Source organism: Erithacus rubecula (assembly GCF_903797595.1).
Source record: "Erithacus rubecula genome assembly, chromosome: 1".
In the NCBI taxonomy this organism is placed as follows: domain Eukaryota; kingdom Metazoa; phylum Chordata; class Aves; order Passeriformes; family Muscicapidae; genus Erithacus; species Erithacus rubecula.
The window spans coordinates 20,358,316-20,372,342 of record NC_136658.1 but is presented as its reverse complement, the minus strand read 5'-3'; the positions used below and the strand labels follow the sequence as shown (position 1 = coordinate 20,372,342).

General features: G+C 45.4%; 1 long non-coding RNA gene across 1 annotated transcript; it reads right to left on the bottom strand.

The window, feature by feature from the left end:
• Positions 1-2,511: 2,511 nt before the first annotated feature.
• Positions 2,512-13,182, bottom strand: LOC306808079. Its single transcript, XR_013775898.1, has 3 exons — positions 13,056-13,182; positions 11,312-11,446; positions 2,512-2,625 (listed from the first exon to the last, which is right to left on the bottom strand). It is a non-coding gene; the product is annotated as an uncharacterized lncRNA (long non-coding RNA).
• Between the last annotated feature and the right edge of the window lie 845 nt (positions 13,183-14,027).

The following is a 14,027-nucleotide window of genomic DNA, read 5'->3' as shown; positions in this document are numbered from 1 at the left end:
GAGCGCGGGGAAGGGTCCTGATCCAGGCTCAGCCTGTGGGGAAGCCCCTGTCACAGGCAGGAGCTGGTGCTCTCTGGGGCTCTTGGGTCATCCAGGAGTTCATGGGGGCAGAAGAGGGCTGGTGAAAGCCCCCAGGACCTAAGGCTGGACCCTGGGATAACCTCCCTCTCACCAGCTGGCCAGGGAATTTCAGGCATTTATGAAGCCATATAAAGGGAAGTCTGCCTGATGCTTCTGTGCATCTTTCTGCCTGAAACTTCCCTCTGGATAATTTTCTCCATTCAGTTTCTCACAGCTGTGGACAACAAGATAACTTTTTTCCCCAATCCTTTGCACTTAGCTGTGCTGCTTCCAGAGGACAAGCAGGAGAGACCATGGCCCAGCAATAGCCAGTAGCCTCTGGTGTGCTGCAAAACTGCCTCATAAACCACCAGGAGTCTGTGATCTGTGAAATCCTGGTACAAGCAGGTGTGTAGCTCGCTGTAACACTGCCCCAAAAGGTTAACAACTGTGTTTGCTGCAAAAAGTGTTCAGCCCCAAGCCCCAGGCAATTCAACAGCTTGCCTGACCACAGAACTGGAGATAATTGGGACCACAGCATCAGAGATATTGCAGAGAAATCAGGATACCATTTATGTGCACCACTGAGCTGGGAGGAGTTGCAGCCATGGGGTCTGTGTGGAGGGGAAGGCAGCAGCAGCAAATTTCAAAACAATCTAGATAAATTGGAGAATTGGTCTCAAATCAGCAGGATGGAAATCACACAAGAGCAAGCACAAAATACCACAGTGAGGTGTTGGAACTCAGATGCAAAATGAGGACTAATTGGATAAAGAGCACTGCTGCAGGAAAGGCTCCCAGGATTACAGACAAAAAATTAGTCAACATTGTCATGTGTTTCAAAACAGGCAAGTCTCTTGATGGGACCCATTAATGAGAGATTCACAGGGCAGACATAGGAGAAAATGACTATGCTGCAGTTGCCCCTGAGGATGCTGGGCACAGCACTCTCCAAAATGTGTAAACTAAACTGGGGTGCCCTCTAAAGTGCAGGAGCAAGCTCCACAAAAACTTTGGAAAACATAATCTATGAGGGCAGATTGAAAGAATTGGATTTATTTAGTCTGGAGAAAACTAAGAGGGAGCATTAACAGCCCTTCAATACATAAGGGCTTCTCCTAAAGACTGAAGAGTCCAAGGAAGGAGCCTGAGGAGAACTGGGGTTGGTTTGCAACAAAGATTTAGGCTAACAGAGCAATAGCAGGGAAACTTTGAAGCTGATGTGACACACTGCAGATTCTCATTCATGGGTGCAATGTAAATGGAGCTGGAGATACACTTATCAGGAAGGTACAGCAGGTACAGCAAATCTTGCTTCTGAAGATGACCATAACCAAGCACTCAGCACTGCACTCCTTCCCTGTCCTACTCCCCAGGTGAACCCACAACTTTAATTACAGCCCCTTTTTGACCTCTAGCAAGGCAAGGGAGTAGGATTACTCCAAGAAGAAAGCTATAAAGTGATCATCCATGTCCCTTGCCTCCCCACTCCATTTGCTATGCATGTACCAAATAATGATACCCATCCCAAAGACCTTACTGTTTAAATAGATAGGACAGAGGAAAATTACTGCTCAGTAAGAAATGTGAGGGCTACAGAGGAGAGTATGAGCAACAGCTGAGAAAAAGGGACCTGTTTAACCTGGAGGGAAAAGGGAATCCTGGATATAGGGGAATCTACTTGCAGTATTCAATTAGCTAAAGGAAGCTAAGGAGAAGACAAAACCCAGCTGCTCTTGGAGGAGGCCAGTGAGAGAAGAAGAAACAATGGGCACAGGTTGCAATTAGAGAAATATTAATAGAAGTTATGGGAAAAGAATCTTGTCCAGAAGGATATTTCATCATTGGAACAGGTTTCACAGACTGATTGTGAAATCCCTATCCTTGGAGATCTTCAAAATGGAACTGGATAGACTCCTGGAAACAAAACCTAAACAACACAACCTGTTGAAAACAGCTTTGCTGTGAGTGGGGGCCAAAGTTGGAGCCTGCCAAGGTCTTGCCTCACCAGAGGTGTTCTATAACAAGGTATACTGTACCACAGAAGCTACCAACAAACCTGAGCCCCACCACTGATGCTTCACACAGGATTCTCTCTGCCACACTGGACTCTTTTCATACAGACATTTCTGCCCCTTTGCTGCATGAGCCTTTCTTTAGTCTTTGTGTTCTGCAAAGCTGAATCCCCATGGTTCACATCAGGCCCCCACCCCAATGTAAAGCCCAATGCAATAACAACATTTCTTGACCATGATTCACAATAATAGCTACCACCCAAGTTCTTGGCTCGTTGTGTAGCCCAATATCTAACAGTGTTCAGCTCAACCCAATATTATCTGCATCTCCACTCCCTCCTACTCCAGTTTCAGATCCTGGCCAGCACTGAGCCCATGCTGTTCCTATTCACAAACCTTAAGCACCCTGGCTGCTGCTTGGAATGAAGAGGGAGCACTTGGAGATGAACTTTTAGCACTGCAAGCTCTAGGGAAGGCTGAAGCCTTTGCTTGTTTGTCACTGATTTATTGATGCTTCCCTAATTGTGGAATGCCAACCATACATGGAGATCTGCAGAAAGAAAGGAATTGGATTGAAGGAAAGAGAGGTTATTGCAGGCAAATCAGACGCAGACACCAAGAAATTGTTTTGTTTGGTTTTGTTTTCTGTGCTGCTGCAATGAATGTAATAAATGTGCATCTGCTGAGCTCTTTCTACTGACTGTTTTCCCTTGTTTCAGATTTGGCCATAACTCTTCTTAGTAATCCTGATTTGCAGTGATCTGCCCAGCAAGAGTATGTGTGCATATGCATGAGAGAGGGAGAGGCAGTGCTCATTCCCAAAGCAGACATTTTGTGCAACTTCTGCCAGCCATTTTTGGATGGAAGTACATTTTTCCTTCATTCTTTTGGGTCACAGTGTAAGCATGAATTTGAAAATGATCCATAGAAATAAGATTTAATGGGCCTGTTGACATAGTAATACACCAAACTGAAAAAAAAAAAAAAATCACAGAGACTTTCTCTAGACTTTCTTCTCTACAAATGTGGGTTCTTTTCTTATTGAAAGTTAATCTATAGCAAATGCTAGAGAACAACATTTGTTCATTTTAGAGACTGCAATCTATAACAATTCTTTGTGTACCACTGTAACACACATCTTTTGTGCCTTCTTCTCTTCCCTCTCTTGAGACGAAGCAGAGCTGTGGTTCAGCAGCCGGCATCTGTCACTGATTTCAGCGGCTTAAAGTTTTACCTCTGAGGAGCAGAGGGGGAGCACACTGGGGTCCCTGTGTGTAACTGCACACAACTCTGCTCTGGCACTTCACATGCTGTCACTCCTCCTTTCCAGATTTGCTCTTCCAGACCTCCTCAAATCAGCCCTCTCCTCCATTAGCCCTCCTCATACATCATGCTTATGAGACAGATCCTGTTGATCTGTCCCATCCCAGCACCAGAGCTGAACAGCTCTGACTCGATGGCACACCAGAGAAAATGCAGTTTGCTTTATACTTTGGATTAATCAGACTAATCCAGCACTTTGAATCTAGCCTGCTGTGGCATGGCCAAATGCAGCATCCATATTAGGCTCTACAGAAGACAGGCTGTTGTTGGATTGAGGTTTCTGAGTCACGCTATTGAAGCCACACTAGTGGCAAAGCATTTTATTAATAACTTTTGTTGCAGAACTTTATCCCAATAGTCTAAAAATGGTACTACTCATAATTGCACTTAGATCTTGAGGTTATTTTGTCATTTATTTATGTCAAGTGGGTTTGGGTTGTCTTTTTTTGGCTATTTTAAACTTTCTTTACTGTAAGCTAAAGGCTTGCTCCTGCCCTGCTTCAGTTGCTGTAATACAGCTCTGTTTACTGAAGCAGGTTTTTCCCAGATGCACAGACCTGAGAGTTAATTCTAGTTCTGGTCTAGGACAAGTTGGCTAACAGAAGCCAGATAAAGTGGAGACAGCAGGTCACAGACACAGCTGACCAGAGCAGAGGCTCTACAGAACTCAAGACACATTGGTTTGAATATGGCTGGTGCTGAGAAGGCTCTAAGAAACAGCTTCTTGCAGCACAGCAGCAGCAGGCTGTGGGTGGCAAAGTCTGTGTAGCACCTTCCTGCACTAAACTTTAACCTAGTCTCTGGAAATCTCTCACATTCCCCTGGCAACAGATTCACTTTCCAAAACAAAATGAACTGAAACAGAACCATTTCCTATGAATGAAGTCAGGATGGAATATAAAACCCAGGCAGGGAAATATAGATGTGTGACATATTTGAAGCAGCAGAGAGAATGATTTCATCCAGTATCAAGCTAACTGGTAAAGAGAGTCAGCCGCCCCGAGGAGAAAGCCATTAACACACAAACACATTTTATGCTGGCCAAGGTGAGAAAGGAAGGGCTGTAGGTACTGAGGTGACAGCTACTTTAGGATCAAAGGAGAAGGCTGAGAGGAAACTGTAAAACTAACTTCAGATCTGTGTGGGAGAGGCTGTGTGAATAGAGGGGGAAACTTAATTAAATGTGGCAAACAATGACTATATTTTCTGGGAAAGGAGCAGCAATGATTTCACCTCCAAGATACTACACCTGAGCAAACATTATCCAAAGCTGGCTTCAACTAGGACTTCACTGCCAGTATGGTAATGCAGATCTAACCTTGACTTTGAAGGGTAAGAAAAGTAACTGAGTGGGGAGATTTCAGTTTGCCAGTGGTCCTCAGGATTTCTTCCCTCTCCTGTGGAGTAGCTGGAATGGATAATTGCTAGGAATGGCAGGAGATGTGGCCGTCTTATTCACTACAATAATTTCTGACAGGGCCTAAAAAAAGAGAAAGAAAGAAGATGGTACCAGTGCTGAAGTTTGTGGCCCAGAACTTCTGCCAGCTAATATAATAAATAATAATAATTCTGCAGCTAATACAGCTCAGGGATAAAACAGGAACATCAACAGCAGAGGATGGCCCACAGGTCACCAGGTGTGGGGCTCATCATCGTGACAAGTGTCCTGCAAAACATTGAGCCAGGGAGCAACTAGCAGACTTAAGGGTATTTTTGCACCCAGCTAGATGCTGAGCTAGGAAGGCAGCAAGACAGGTTGTGCCCAAGCAAGCTCTACACCAGTGTGAAGAAAGAAATATAGCTACAAGAAAATAATAGATTGACTTGAATGCCACTGTTGACTTTGAGCATAAAGAAGACATCTATACAGAGTAATTCTGGGCTGATTTTCTAAGAGTTAATATAAAAGCATAGCAAAAGCCAGGGAAGTTAAAATCAAGAGGTCTTTGGGAAAAAAGAGATGTAGAATTATATTCAATTTTAATTAATTACAGGAAAAATTCTGGAATTAGTAATGAAAAAAGCTATTTGTAAGAAACTGGAATGTAATGGGATGAGTAGCAACCAATATTAGCTTCATAGTCTGGTCTTGAAAAACCCATCTAATTTCCTTTTAAAACAAGCAGACAGACCTCACAGGCCAGTAAGGAGAAGCAGATGTCAGTATCTTGACTCGAGTGGGTCCTTTGACACTGTCTTGCATGAAACACTCATAAACCAGGAAGGAATGTGTGGTTTATCTACTGCAGAGCAGACACAGCTCTGGTACTCCAGAGGCTGTGTGCAAGACTTCACTCTCTACAGACAGGAACCTATTGAACAGAGGTGTACAGGTCTCTGTCTGCAACTGCAGTCTGTTGGTGACTTGGACTGTGGACTAGAAGAAAGATGAGTGAATTTGCAGAATGCCCAAAGCTGGAAGGATTTGCAGGGACATCAAAGATGGGATTAGAATTTTTTAAAAAAGCAAACAACAGCCTGACAAATTCAAAAAACCATCAGGGAAAAAAATGAAAGGATGTAGTTGGAATCCATGTGAGGGTCCAAACTGAGGAATAACTGCACAAATATGGACATGGAACTACTGGAGCTAAGGTTTAGAGTTTAAGGTTAGGCTTAGGGTTTGAGGATAGGGTTAGGCTTTAATGCAGATTAAAAGTTGAAGTGTTTGTCATCAGTGTCATACTCTTGGAAAAAAAAAAATAAAGCAGGCTAAATAAATACAATCCAGGCAAAATCAAGAAGACTAATCCAAGTCTAGAGAATATGATCTGGGAGGAAAATCTGAAAGTTTTGGTAGAGCCTAGCCTTAAAAAAACAAGAACTATAATAAGCGCAGTAAGTCTTGTAATTTCGTGAAAGATTGCAACAAGGGGAGAAAGACACCAGTTTCTTCTACCTGCCCAAAACAGAGAGGTTCAGAAATAATAACAAGCTTACACTGCAGCAAGAAAGATTCAAACTTGATATCATGAAGAATTTTGTGCAAATAGATGAAGTGTCCAGGCATGAAGCCTCCCTAAGGGGAGAGCTTCAAGAACACTGGGTAGCTGTCAGGAATGACAGCAGTGTCCTGCCCCAGGGGTTTCAGCAGGGACCAGAGATCCGGGTTTGGGCTGCATGTCTCCTGAGGGAGCTGAGGGGGAGGGGTGGAAAGGGGCCCACTGCATGTGGAAGTCTTGTTAGGAGTATTCACAAGGATGTTTCTCCTTCCTCCTTCTTAGTCTGCCCCACCAAAACGTCCTTTTCCCTCCTCACAGGGCCGGTTTCCACTTACTCCCCTTGCAGTCTCTCATCTGCGCAGGTGTCACTGAGGTTTCTGCACTTCTCCAGCTGCTGCTGAATGCCTGAGGATCAGGAGGCACCCATCCAGACCAACCTTGTCCCAGGAAGGTGAAGGATGCAAGGCTAGATGGGAAAGCACTGAAAGCCCTGGAGGTAGGGCTTGCTGCTCCCAGTGCCACTGGAGAGATGGGCTGAGAAAGCAGTTGTAGAAGGAAGCAGCCTGCAGCCAGCATCCCCCATGGTGGCAGGAATGGAGGGATAGGCCTGCAGGAGGCGAGACACCAGTGATTTGCCTTCATGGTCTGTGTCACCACCAGTGCCTGTCCCCTCTGGACTAAGCAAAGAGAATGATGGCAGGTCTGGCACCAGAGCACTGCCCGTGCTGCTTGTTCCTTAGGGCACATTACACATCCCAGTATGAGGGGCTTTACCACAATAGCCAGGACAGCAGATGTCAAAGTCAACCTGCACCTCGAGCCTGATCTCAGATAGGTTCCTGCCCTGCCTGCAGGGCAGCAGCGTAACAGAGGATGATGCTTTGGGACATTTGAATTGTATTTCTGTTATTTGGGATCAGAATTTAATTGTTTCCCATTAACATGATGGTATAGACTCAGCTTTTCAGCTGGTGCCAGCTGAATCACTTGGAACTGCATGTATATGCTATACACTAGGACTTACAGCACACTCTTGAAAACCCCAACAGTGAATGAATAGCTAGTCCTTTAAATATTCAGCTTTAATAATGACTGTGATGATCAACAGAAAACTTGGAATACAATTTTCAGCTTGTATAAATTGGCTGATTCAGATTTTAATGAAAGTATCAATGCCAGCACATCAACAAAGCAACCTGTCCCTATGAACTCACAAAATCCATTTATTTAAATTATTTACTTTCAAAGAAAGATTTGTTGCAAGTTTTCCCAGCCTTCTGAGTGCTCACAGATTATTTGTTCAATGGCAGTTTCATGTGCATTGCTAATTATTGCTAATAAGAATTGTGCATTGCACTAGCAATTCATCAGAAATGCACTTGTTAGTACTAGCTTTCTCTTTCCTTGTGTATTTTTACTGGCAAAACCCATCTCTGAGTATTTATTTTCATTCAGCTCAACACTGGTGATAGACACAGAAGGACCAGAAGCTGCCCTAAAAGCTGCTATGTGCAGCATGCTATATTCCTAAGGGTCAAGTCCTCTCCTAATGTCAACCAGCATTAAAAATAGAGGGAGGCACAATGTTATCACAGATGTAAAAGCCTCATCAAATGTTCTTTCTCCCACACTCCTGCCTTCCAGGCCATGTCCAGAGCACATGGCACAGCCCCTCCTGCTTCACCCTTGGCACCAGCATTGTACACTTTGCTACCATGTGGTTTATGAGCCTGGACTCCTGTTGAGTCCCCATCCCCTCAGTTTGCCCTGTGTGCCAGGGCAGACAAGCACCTTCAGCCAAACCCCAGTGCAGCCAGGGAGAAGTGAGAAATGCTTTCTTGGTGGCAGAAGCAGCCCCATTGTCAGAAATGCAAAGAATAATTTCCTGGTTACAGTAGCCTTCAGATACATTGATCCAACTTCAACCCACAAATAAAACAATGGGAGTGATATATAGGCTATTCTGTTTCTGTGACTGAGTACTCAAGAGCAGGAATGCAGCTCCCAGAGGCATGACACAAGGACTTGAAGAGGTTGGCTGTATTTTCTTCCACTTAAAAGTGGGAGAGGTGAATAGCTGGTGAAAGTGTGGAGGAGATTGATGGCTTTGGAAACTGCAAGGCCCTCTTGCTATGTGGGACAGCTTTGGCACAGAGAGTCAGCTTCAAGCCTGACCTTGCCCTCTCTGACCTGTCAGTAACCTCAACTCCGACCTTGGAAGGACCATCCTTCTCCCTGGCGAAGAACAGTATGGGGAATAGCAGGAAAATGTGAATGGTGATCAGGTTAAGATTATTTTATTTTCCAGGAGAAGACAGGCTGTGCGGCATGCAGAAGCTTGATATCCTTCTCATGCTTCTACTTTCAAGGTGCAGGAACCTTGTGGTGCTCACACAGCATTAGCCCCAACGTGGTCTATCTCATTATACCTCTGAATGGAGTGTCTTCCTGTCTGCTCTGCTGAATCCCCATCTTCATTGCATTTAGGATGCTTTCACAGCAGTCAGACCACATCCCTGATGGAATTTATTGAGTCTCTCCTTCAAAAGCCATCAAGATTCAAACCAGGCTCTTTCCAGACCCAAGTATTTCAGCAGCATGAGCCTCAAACCTATCCTGTAGCTCTCTGCTCCCCTCTGCAAGATCACCCCCTTCCCTTGGAGCTGCCTCCCCGCTGCTTTCCCTTTCTCCTAACCAGCCATCCTTCGCCGTGCTGTGTCTATAAAACACTCAGTACACACGGCAGCCGAGGGGGAGGGACCGAGGGGCTGGTGGAAGCCACTCAGATTTCACATTTATTTAACAGCCGTGGTTGTGCTTGTTTGATTTATCTTCACACATACGTTTGACAGATATGGTCTCATAAAAACTCCAGAGTAAAAACAGCAGAAAGGCCTGCAGCTATACTGCGTCAGCATTCCGTCTGGCCCCAGCTCCAGAGCTAAGCACAGATCAAGCTCACTGCAGCTGGCAGCACCCCTCACTTGGGAAACTTGAGTTTGCAATGCCTGAAATGCACAGTGCTTAGTGTAACTGGTCTTGAGTTTCCCAGGTGTTTGGGCAAAAAAATGAAAAAGGTCATGATTTTCTTTTACCTTGAAAAATCGTGCTGCATTTCACATAAATTGCTTTGATCAAATAAATTTACATTTAAGTGCCTAATCTCATCCTTTTCACAAATCCTGTGGGATACAGTGGCATTTAGACTATATTGAGAGAGTTATGGTTTTTACAGCACTTCAAAAACACCTCTCCCAAATTGCAGCAGTTAAGAAGTAAGCTTGCTTCACTCTTCCCTTGTGAAGGCCTTATAAGCTTGTTCTATCTGTATTACTCCCAACATTCCCTTAAAAAAATGAGATCTTATTTAATGAGTCAGATTCATACTGTTTTGGTTCTGACAAATACATTTTCACTGGAGTGGAATTGTAAAATTTGTGCACAAAGCATCTACTATATAGTTAGGGATATAGATTCCACAAAAGCACAACCCACTTCAACATATGCGTATTTCACAGTGTTTTTTTAAAAGAGGAGCACACCTGAAACTCTCATTCCCAGCATCAAGAGAGGCAAAGTGAAATGGCTGTAAATAAAGTCGCTGTCGTGCTAGTGTTGCTCCAAGGTAGGAGTGCAGCTGCACTCAGGTGGCGTTTTATTGCGCGTGTAAATAACAGCCCTGACACGTCTGGGGCTGGCAGCCCGCTCGGGAGGAAGGAGCTCAGTGCTCAAAGGCCCTGTGTTCCAACCTGCTGCCCTGGCGGCCACTCCGTTCCTTTACACGTTATTCACACGTATGAAATAAAGTTCTTAATGCTTGTCATGCAGAGATAAGACAGATTTTGCTCTGTTAACAAAAGCAAATGTGAAGCTCCCTGTATTGGGCCCACAATTATCTTGGCTGGTTAAAACCACTGGATAAGATTAGTGGGAGAAGTTGTGACTGCTTCTCTGTGGGCAGATATTCGTGGTTCCCTCTCTCATTAGGGATGATTTTTCTCAGCTATAGATATGTCACCTTTTCTGGTTTAGGTAAATAATTAAGCAGTATGCAACAAAGGTTTGGAAACCTCGTGTTTTCCTGACTATGGATAACCTGTTTTGGTTTATGGCCATCTCCTGTATTGCTGTGATCCTCTCGGTGCCATATTCACCCCGTTTTCATGGTAAACTGAAAACTGACCAGGGCCAACACCCCCTCCAACACCACTCCCTGCCTCCCCACTCCATACATGCAGTTCAGTGCCTGGTAGGGAGCAATTTTTCAAAGGAGAGGACTTTCAGGCAGTGATTTCCTTTCTCCTTTGGGACATTTTTTCCCAGCTATGGAAATGCCATCTTTTCTGTTTTAGGCAAAAAACTAAGAAATGCCTTCAGGACACACTTGTCAGCTCTCCTGTTTTCCAACAACACTAGTCAAGGACCAGATACTGCTCATCATGGCCTGATGTTTTCTCTTCCTTTTACTCTGTTGATGGCAGATGAAAAATGTAATTCACCTCCATTACTAACTTCAGAAAACCCAGCCCCAGGGCTAACTTCAGACTTCTTTCTGGAGTCTGAATCATTTGAAGAGAGATCATTTGTGGACATCGTGTTCATTCCAGTGCCTGTTCTTGTACATTTTGTTACACAGAAGTGCCACACACCTTGAGTAGTGTCTGTCCTTGGGCACTCAAACCTTATCATAGAACCATAGAATCGCCAAGGTTAGAAAAGCCCTCTGAGATCATGGAGTCCAATCATTAACCCAGCACCACCATGTTCACCACTAAACCATACTCCAAGTGCCACATCCACAGGGTTTTTGAACACTTCCAAGGATAGTGACTACCCTGTCCCTGGGCAGCCCATTCCAGGGCTAGACAACCATTACAGTGAAGAAATTTTTCCTCATATCCAATCTAACTTCTCCTGATGATTTCCTCTTGTTCTGTTACTTGTTACCTGGGAGAAGAGATTAACCCCCACCTGGCTGCAGCTTCCTTTCTGGTAGCTGTAAAGAGTGATAAGTCCTCTGAGCCTCCTTTTCTCCAGGCTAAAAAACAGAGGCAGGGCAAGACAAACTGCCTCAGAAGGCTGCAGGCAACATGGAAATGCAGATTCCTGTAGCACGCAAAATGAAATACCCACATATGAGACTTGGCTATCTGAAGAAGGGGGAGCCATATCTCCTGTATATAAATGCAGAAAACGAGGGCACCCTCACACTGCTGGCATAGCCACCAATATATAGCCACCAGTGTTTCTATCCCTTCTTTTTTATCCTGTGTAGCTAGAGCCACAAGGAAGGTACTGACAAGCAGTCAAGGAATTCAGCTGCTGGTTCACTATGCAGGACTTGGGAGCTGGAGGGCGAAAGTGATGCATGGAAATTAAGTTAATTTTAAACCGCAGGCAAGAGAAGAGACTTGCTAGCAGTTACTTAAGAGAAGCTGCTGACTGTTTAAATACCATTAAGAAGATTAATGTCAGCCCGCAGAACCACTGAAAAATTAGGGCTGAAAGGGACCTTGAAAGGTCAGACCAGTCCATTCCACTAACCCAAGCAGGATCACCTAAACCTCGGACATCCCTGACAGATGTTGCTTAACTTGATCTTAAAGCTCTCCACTCCCTAGGCAGTCTATTCTTTATTATCCCTGTCATTAGAAAGTTTTTCCTAACATCTAAATTGAGCCTTTCCTGCTGTGACTTAAGCCTTTTTTTCTTTTTTTTTTCTTCTCTCCTCTCCTCCATCACAGACAAGGAGCAATGATTATGCCTTTTCATGTGTTTAAAGACTTCAGTTCTCTCCTCCTTTGGGTTAAAAAATTCCAGTTCTTTCAGGCTTCCCTGGTAGGTAATGGTTTTCTCCATTTCCTCTTGTTCTCCCTGGATTCTGGGCTGGATCCAATTACACCACATCTCCCCTTAACTTATTTTCCATCACCTCAACACCATGACATAGCTGACTTGCATTCAGCTTTTGATCCTTTTTCTGGAGAATTGCTACTTAACCCATCACTCCCTCCTCTGTACTCTGGGAGTTCATATTGTTGCTCAAGTGTACAACCTTCCACTTCTGCTTATTCAACTGCCTCCTGTTTCTTCCAGACCATTTCCCCAATTTGCCCACACAGTTTTAACCTCAAATCCTGCCCAACACTACATCTACAGTTTTAATGTGCAGAATAAATGTCCTTATGGTTATCCTTTATAACAAAATATAACAAAAAAAAAAAAAAAAAAAAAAAGCCAAACTGAATCAGATGTAGGGTGAAACCCCACCCCCCTCCCCCAAAGCCAGCTTTAACCTGGACAAGAAGGTGCTGGCAGTGTTACCCTGGGTGAGTTTTTCAAGCAGGTTTGTACCAAGTGACTTCAGCCACTCCTCATATGGCTTCACCATCCTTCTTTGAAAGTGTCAAGGCCAGACTGGATAGGGCTTGGAGCAACCTGATCTTCTGGAAGGCGTCCCTGCCCATGGCAGAAGGTTGGCATGAGATGTTCTTTAAGGTCCCTTCCGACCCAAGCCATCCTGTGATTCTACCGAAGCACGTTTCCCCAGCTGGTTTCTAACAGCAAACACCAAACGACTCTGACAGCCACACAATGTTACTGCAGTCAGGCCGCTCCCCTCCACCTAAACCCTCCTTTTTGTGTCACCGTGTCTCTGTCCCACGCCTGGACCCCAAGCCCTCACCTTCCCCCTCACCCTCCCCACTGCCGTCACATGTGCGCCAGTGGACCCTCTCCGGCTTGGGGAAGTGCCAGGGGTAGGCCAAAATTAAATAAAAATAAGTGGGGACGGTCAAAGCTGTGTTGTTTTTGAGGTCAATCTGTGTTTTTTTTGAGACAGCCCGAATTCGCCGCGCCGGCTGCGGGAGGCGCGGCCCGCGGCTGCCCCCTGGCGGGCAGGAGGTGAAGCGGGGCCCGGTGTCACGGCACGGGACAGAGGTGACACTGCCGCTGTCCCGTGGCCACTGCAACCACTGTCGTTGAGAGGAGGGACAGGATGCTACATCAGGGATGGACAGGGAAGACCAGGTTGCCCCTTAGCACAAACTCCCCCCCCCCCCAACTTTTCCTGTCTGTTCTGCAAGCGAGGGCATTTCATCACCCCTGTCGTGGTCACAAAGTAGGGAAAGATTGAAACAAGTCCATGAGACCCCATAACAGATGTGCAAGAGACAGAACCAAGAACTACCTTTGCTCCACAGGTGAAATTAATGCCATATACACACCTTTTCTCCCTGCTGCTGCACTCAGGCTCTGAGCAGAATTTTGGCCTTACACATTGCTCAAGCAGGCTGATCTCAGCTCATTTCTGGCTCTCTCTAAACTACCTCACTCAGCAAGCGTCCCAGAGCACCCCATGCCCCTGGCCCCACGCTGTGCCCATCCTGCCAGCAAGCGCACCTGTGGCTTGGCTGCCATTCCCTGCAGCCTGCGAGGAGCCACCTGCCTGATAAGGATGTGCCTCCCAGCAGCAGCAGCAGCAATTGGCACACACGGGAGGGGACCTGGGCAGGCACGCTGCACCCCTCCTAATTGACTGAAGGAACAGGAACACTTGAACTTGCTCCAAAAGGAAGCTCAAGCTCCAGTTTCCCCACATTCATTTACTTGCTGAGCCTGCCCTAACCTGCAAGTAGGCATCAGCTTGCAGACAGGCAGCTGGGAGGAAGCACAGTCAGGCCAGTGC